Source organism: Nylanderia fulva, unplaced genomic scaffold, assembly GCF_048542155.1.
Source record: "Nylanderia fulva isolate GAGA-0341 unplaced genomic scaffold, ASM4854215v1 Scaffold616, whole genome shotgun sequence".
Classification (NCBI taxonomy): Eukaryota; Metazoa; Arthropoda; class Insecta; order Hymenoptera; family Formicidae; genus Nylanderia; species Nylanderia fulva.
This window is the reverse complement of record NW_028190717.1, coordinates 33,026-41,156: the sequence shown is the minus strand read 5'-3', so window position 1 is coordinate 41,156 and position 8,131 is coordinate 33,026.

Below are 8,131 nucleotides of genomic sequence, written 5' to 3'. Positions count from 1 at the left end.
AAAGATTCGCTGGCATATCTTAACTTTAACTAGTAAAAACTCGATCACTTCAGCCGTTTATTGAGTACCGAATCTATAATATAGATTCTCTCAATTGTTCACGTAAAAATACACGGTGCCTCGTTTTTACATAAGGGGTTGTTTGGTCTCTTGATTTTTGAAAATTTTATTTGCAATGATTTTTCTTTCGTTCGTAATTATACAATTTTTAAAAGTTATATGCTAAACAATTGATCGAGGATGAAATTTTATCAATTTTTATTATAGCTCAAATGTTTGCAGTTGTATTTTATGATTTGTTTTCAATTTTTTTTGTGAATGTACCGTTTAAATCATAAAATGAATCAAGTTTATAAATATTTTGTGCTTTATTCTGAAATAGAACAATGTCATTTATTTATATATTGCGTTTTTATATTTCCTCTTTCTTTTCTCTTAAATTTCTAATATATTAATATTTTTGTCATCAAAATATTGACATATCAGATAAAAATGTATCATGCATAATTAAAATCACAAGGAAATTGTAAAACTGTAAGAAAACTTTGCTGACGAATCCGAATCGATAATACAGGACGTGAAAAAGTTCCGGACCTCTTGAATGACTCAGCATGTAAAAATCAAATTAATTCGAAAATGAATTCTTCTATTGTCAAGCGCATTTCATTGTCCGAAAGTTCCTATTTGGTATCTGTCACTTTCACAAATCTTTAAGCTAAGCAGAAAAATGTTAAGAACACATGTTCGAGAGACACTCTATGGTTAAAGGATACCCACGAATATTTTCTGTAACTAGGAAAATTTTTTTTATTCTGAGTTTTTTTTTTGTTATATATTCGTTTATGGTTAGTTTTTTTTTTAATTTTGACTGGACTTTTTTTTACTTGATCCTCTGCTGCGCGAATTTTAAGAGACATTCTTGCTTGCATTCTTGGTTTAATCGTTAGATTAATCTTCTAAAAAATGCAGTAGCAGGAGTCTGGTTCTTAAAGAGAGAGAGAAGCTTTATTGTCTTCTTAATCTCTCTGGAAATTATTAGTATTCGTTTCACAAAGCATCTAAAACTTTTTTAATTTTATTGTTTGATGTGATTTTGAAGAAAAAGGGATTTGAAAGATCAGATCTCTCAGAATTTTTTCGTAATATTAAAGCAAATATTTTATGCAGCAATTAAATAAATTACGATTGTTTCTGTTCGACTCGCGCAAAGATACACGTTGCTTCGCTTCTATGTAAACTATAGGCGCGAGACACTATACGGAGAGAATTTTCTCTTAGAATTTACCCTGAAAATTATAGTAATCATGGACAATATGGAAGAATTTTATAAAGATTTTCTCTGATTAACACTTATCACAATAAAAAACATTAATATGTACATAATAAATTTTAGTATGTACATAGTAAATTTTACTATGTATGTACATATAGTAAAATCCATCGAACATATTTTATATTTTATTGTGGTAGATATTACTATTTTTATTGTGGTAAATATTAATCAGAGAAATTCTTATAAAATTCTTCCAATATCATGTTGTCCATAATTACCATGATTTTCAGGGTAAATTCGAAGAGAAAATTCTTTCTATGTACCGTTTTTGGATATAGATTGATTATATTCTGCTACATTAGATCATCGCTTTTTTTATCGAGTTTCTATTTTTTTAATTTTTTTATATATTTTTTATTGAAAATTTAATTTTCTATATAAGTATTATTGGCCAAAAAATATGTTTTCTCTTGTATACCTATACTCTAAAAACTCACCTATAAAAAAAGGTAAAAAAAGGCGACCAGTTAAGGGCACGCCATTAACAAAAATTATCCATTGCAAACCCATGTAGAATCCTATCCTATTGCAAACCCATGTAGAATCCTATGAAAAATTAATCATTGCAAACCCATGTAGAATCCTAGGCAAAATTAACCATTGCAAACCCATGTAGAATCGTACCCATTGCAAACCTATGTAGAATCCTATGAAAAATTAACCATTGCAAACTCATGTAGAATCCTATGAAAAATTAACCATTGCAAACCCATGTAGAATTGTATTAAAAATTATCCATTGCAAACTTATGTAGAATCCTACATTGCAAACCCATGTACAATAGAATTGTATGAAAAATTATCGATTATAAACTTATGTACAATCGTAACAAAAGTAATGAAATAAAAAAAAAATTGCGCCAAGTGAAAGTAGAAACTTGTACCAGTGGAAAATTAAAGTTGCAGACATATATAGAGTCGTATAATGAATCAGTAAAAATTTAAATTTGCAAATGTAGAATCGTACCATAAAAAAACTTATCTTTTAAAAAAAAAGATAAACAAGATGCCAAGTCCATGCGCCATGTGAAAAAGAAATAAAAAAATTTTAGTTAAAAAAACTGGGCGCGCTGCTAAGTTTCAAAATTACAATGCACCTTAAAGTAACATTAATTAATTTAAACACAAAACATATTTTAACTGTAATGAGTTTAAAAGTAACAATTTAATTTTAATATTGTTAGAATATTATTTAGCAGCGCTCCCAGTTTTTTTAACTAAAATTTTTTTTATTTCTTTTTCACATGGCGCATGGACTTGGCATCTTGTTTATCTTTTTTTTTAAAAGATAAGTTTTTTTATGGTACGATTCTACATTTGCAAATTTAAATTTTTACTGATTCATTATACGACTCTATATATGTCTGCAACTTTAATTTTCCACTGGTACAAGTTTCTACTTTCACTTGGCGCAATTTTTTTTTTATTTCATTACTTTTGTTACGATTGTACATAAGTTTATAATCGATAATTTTTCATACAATTCTATTGTACATGGGTTTGCAATGTAGGATTCTACATAAGTTTGCAATGGATAATTTTTAATACAATTCTACATGGGTTTGCAATGGTTAATTTTTCATAGGATTCTACATGAGTTTGCAATGGTTAATTTTTCATAGGATTCTACATAGGTTTGCAATGGGTACGATTCTACATGGGTTTGCAATGGTTAATTTTGCCTAGGATTTTACATGGGTTTGCAATGATTAATTTTTCATAGGATTCTACATGGGTTTGCAATAGGATAGGATTCTACATGGGTTTGCAATGGATAATTTTTGTTAATGGCGTGCCCTTAACTGGTCGCCTTTTTTTACCTTTTTTTAAAGGTGAGTTTTTAGAGATTATATCATTCATTTTTGTATATTTTTATGACCGGAATAGAACAATTATTAAACATGTTTATCTAAACTTCTTTGCTTAAAATGATGTGTACAATCATATCCTAGAATCCTGATCATTCCTCCTAAAGCACCCTATTTATATAAATTTACCCATATGTGTGTGTGTGTGTGTGTGTGTGTGTGTACTAATGTCGAGCATTTTTTATACATTTTCTATTAAATTTAGATAAAAGTTGCAGGATTTCGAAAAAGAAAAAGTTGACACAGACTTTTTCCTAAACGGCGATTTTCAAGGTTATTTAAAGGTCACTTATATTTTCAAAATAGAATTACCTTAATTTTTCTCATATAAATCGATTCCTCGCAATATTTACTATAAAAAGTTGTAAAGGTATAATTTTTACATAATCTTACATAAACTTCGAAATATTACAAATATTTTATTTTATGAAATATTTCAGTTTATGTAAAATTATGTTAACTATCTTTTAAATTATTCACTTTTAGCCATCTTACCCTTACAACCTTTTATAGTGAATATTGCAACAAATTGGTTTATATATATAATATATATATAACATCAGTTATTATTAATTGATGTTTACATTTATTTTTAGACTTACTAGAGCTCAAATGCTCCACATTTTTTGCAAAAACTGTTTATTCTACAGATTTCAAATATGCTTTTAAATGATGATTGAATATTTCCTTTTTTTAATTATTTTTATTATTATTTTTCAATCTCAATCAACTTTTATAACTTTATGCCAGCACGATACAAATACATGTGTCTTTATTTTTTTTATTATTTTCATTATTATTTTTCAATCTCAATCAACTTCTATAACCTTATGCCAGCAGGATACAAATACATGTATGTCTTTATTATTGTATCAACTCTTGTCTTTTCCATGTAACCATGTCTTCATAGTTTGAATTATCCCTTCATCTTCTCAATCTTTCGCAGAGATTTAATTAATTAAATACACTTCACACGAAATAAAGTTTGCTGGAAGATATACAGCAAACGATAACTGTAAAAACATGATTACGTGGAAAGAACAAGAGTTGGTACAGTAAAGGCAAGTAAGTAAGTACATGTAATGTATCGTATTGGCATAACGCTATATCCGCGGAGCAGATAATGTGGCTGTAGAGGTAGTCTGCAGTGCAGCTAATGTGGACGTAGATGTTGATTGAGATAATTGTCTAATATAAAATAGAATTTAAAAATTTAGTTTAAAAAGCTGTTGCATATATAAATAAAGTTTATTTTTTCTAAATTTGGAATATGTTTAATTAATTAATTTTTTAAGTCTATGTTTAATAAATTTTTTAAGTCTGTATTCAATAATTTTATTCATTTGATAAATACATGTATGTCTTTATTTTGATATGTTTAATATAATTAGAAATTCATTATTAATTAGATATGTAAACTATAAATTCATATATAATATTTGAAAATATATGTAAATATTTAAATTTTTATCTTCTCCTTCCTCTCCTTCAATCTCTTTAATATCAATAGGTGTATGTGTGTACACGCGCGCACATTTGTACGTATTTATTTAATTATTGGATAGTTGAGAGTACTTAATTGATAAAAAATTATGACAATAATAATCCTTGTTTTTTTTTCTTATTATTTACTCAGATTTTTTTGTCTATCTTATAAGATAAACACTTTAGAGATTGAATATTTCAAGTAAACTAATTGTAAGTAAATTTCACATTAATGCATATAGATGTTTAATCATGAATGTACTAAATAAGTACACAAGACGAACAGTGAGTGAGTGAGTGAGAATGAGAGAGAGTGTGTGTGTGTGTGCGTGTGTGTGAGAAAGAGAGAGAGAGAGAGAGAGAGAGAGAGAGAGAGAGAGAGAGAGAGAGAGTTAGCCAACATAACCCCGCACGCTGCCGATCATGAATGTACTAAATAAGTACACAAGACGAACAGTGAGTGAGTGAGTGAGAATGAGAGAGTGTGTGTGTGTGTGCGTGTGTGTGTGAGAAAGAGAGAGAGAGAGAGAGAGAGAGAGAGAGAGAGAGAGAGAGAGAGAGAGAGAGAGAGAGAGAGTTAGCCAACATAACCCCGCACGCTGCCGATATGGCGGAGCGCCACTATCGCCATCTGTTGTAAAACGTGCGAGATGGACAAAATTACCAATACATGCATCTTGCATGTGTTGTGTACGTGTGATATATGTGTGCGCATGTGTTGTATACGTGTGAATACGTGTAGCACGATACTACTATGTATGCGTGGTCGATGATGATAATGATGATGATAATGATGATAATGATGATAATGATGACGGGGACGTTTCTTAATAGAAATTTTTCATATTTCGACTTTGCATTTATATATCTCTGCTTACAAATCACGTAGAGCAGAAATAAAGACACTTTTATTATATAATTCGAACTCAATCTATCGATTAAGTCTAGTATAAACTCGATTGCTTCAGCCATTATTGAGGATTCGAAATATTATAAAGACTCAAATGTCCGACTCGCGTTAAGATACACGGTGTCTCCGCTACGCCCTTAACTGGTCGCGAGACACTACCGTGTCTCTTGATTCTATAGTTTTCTTTCTGTACCTATTTTCTAAAATTAAAAAAAAAACTATTATTTACATTTCAATTTCACGATCTTTTTTCAATTTTCTTACAAGGGGACACTACACCCAGTACATCAAGAATCAGGATGCCAATTTTTTTGGTGATTCTAGAGGTCAAAAAAAGGTATACGTGTTTCGGCGTTTTGTCGAATGCTTCGTAGTTTTCGAGTAAAAAATTTTTAAAAAATCGAAAAGTGCAGCAGCGATTAAGAGCTAACTCGTAGGTCGCAAGTTCGAGTCCGTGTCTTGTTACTTTTTTTTTGTTTTATCTTACTAGTTTTGAAAAAGTGTTGTTGTTTAAATATATTTAAATATATATAATGTGTAATGACAAATATAATTTAAATAAAAATAAGATATAAAAACAAAATATTTGAAAAAAAAATTTTTTTATTGTAATAATTTAATTACATAAATAAATAAATATATTTAAACAACAACACTTTTTCAAAACTAGCAAGATAAAACAAAAAAATAGTAACAAGACACGGACTCGAACTTGCGACCTACGAGTTAGCTCTTAATCGCTGCTGCACTTTTCGATTTTTTAAAAATTTTTTACTCGAAAACTACGGAGCATTCGACAAAACGCCGAAACACGTATACCTTTTTTTGACCTCTAGAATCACCAAAAAAATTGGCATCCTGATTCTCGATGTACTGGGTGTAGTGTCCCCTTGTTAGATATTATTTGATTTAATGCCATTTCGAATGAAATTTTTACCACTGTGACCACACAACAGAGAAAATATTAAATAAGAATAGGAGTTATTTTAAAATAATAACTTTTCCGTAGAAGAGCATTGTGAATATTTTAGACATAATGGTATTATTTTTGTTACACTAGAACGCAGGTTTTTAAATTAATTAATAATTCTTGCATTTGACTTGTTATAAATGTGTGCTTTATCAATTTGAGAGAAATTGCTTTCTGTCGAAGTAAAAACTGTTAGAGCCTAACTTTTAGCTATAATAATTTTTCGATTACTCGAGAAAGGTCTATTCTCTGTTGTATCTTTGCTTTTAATCGCAATGCATTTGCTATTTAATGCTCGTATATGTGATCGCAATTTAAAAGAAGAAGAGGAAAGAATACTCTTTGTTTCTTATCTCTTTAATCTTTTTTTCATCATTACATAGTTGAAAAATTTCTATTAAAAACAGATATCATATGTCTCAAACAGTCCACAGAAATTTTTGTGTTAATTTAACATAATACGGATATATTAAATGGAGACACAAATACTGTGTTAATATTTTAACATAAAATAAATGCAAAATTTCAAGTAATTTAAAATAAATTTGATGTAAATTTAACAACTTTAATGTAGAAATTAATTAAAAATATATTGATTTTAGATTTTATCATCCTTTTTTCTGTAAATTTTAACAGATAAATCTTGTCACTAATAAAGCAGAACATATTTATTGTGTAAAATTAAAAATAGATGTGTTATTTTTACATCTTTTTCCAGTTGTTTCAATAATTTAACATTTAAGTTCAATTAACACATGAATGTATTAAATATTTAAGAAAAAATTTTAAAAGGGACCGTTTTTAACAAGAAAACACAAATTTTCTTACTGTGTATTTGACAAATAGCACAAATAGCTATATAATAAAAAATGGAAAAAGAATATTATTGGCATAATTTAATTTGGATTACGCTACGATAAAATCCAACAATTTTCTCTCAACGTTTCGACTTTCCAGCCGGAAAAAAAATCTATTATGCTTACTCATCTATTCTTTATTGCGTGTAAACTCGCATATATTTAAATAAGATATTCTTATTGAAGAGAAACTACCAGAGCCACCGATATGCTGCGATTTGTCAATACCGGATATTAAAAATGTTTGCGTTGCTTTTTCTGATGTTCTTTGATGAAGAACAGTCGTCTCTGTGAAATCTACATCACCCCATTTTCCGAATTTCGATAAATGACGACTAAAGTTCTGATTATTCTTTTTAAAAATTTTAGAATTTTCTCCAAAAATGAAATATAAAAATTATAATAAATTTTTTGTGTAGCTAGAACACAAAATTTATAATTAGTATTAATATATTTCTCTTCGGATTTCTATTCTTTGTAGTTAATTAACAGATGTTTTTAAACGTATTAAAAAATTTAGGAATCTTTGGAGAAAGAGAAAATTATTTTATTGATTGTATCGAAATGTTGAAAATAGAATGCTAACAATAAGAGATGATTCTGCCTTCATTGTGAATCCATAATAGAAATTTTTTCTATATATTTTCTTTGAAAATGAAAACTTTGGTCTTCGAAATGCTTAATAAAATAATAAATCAAGCAGTAAGAC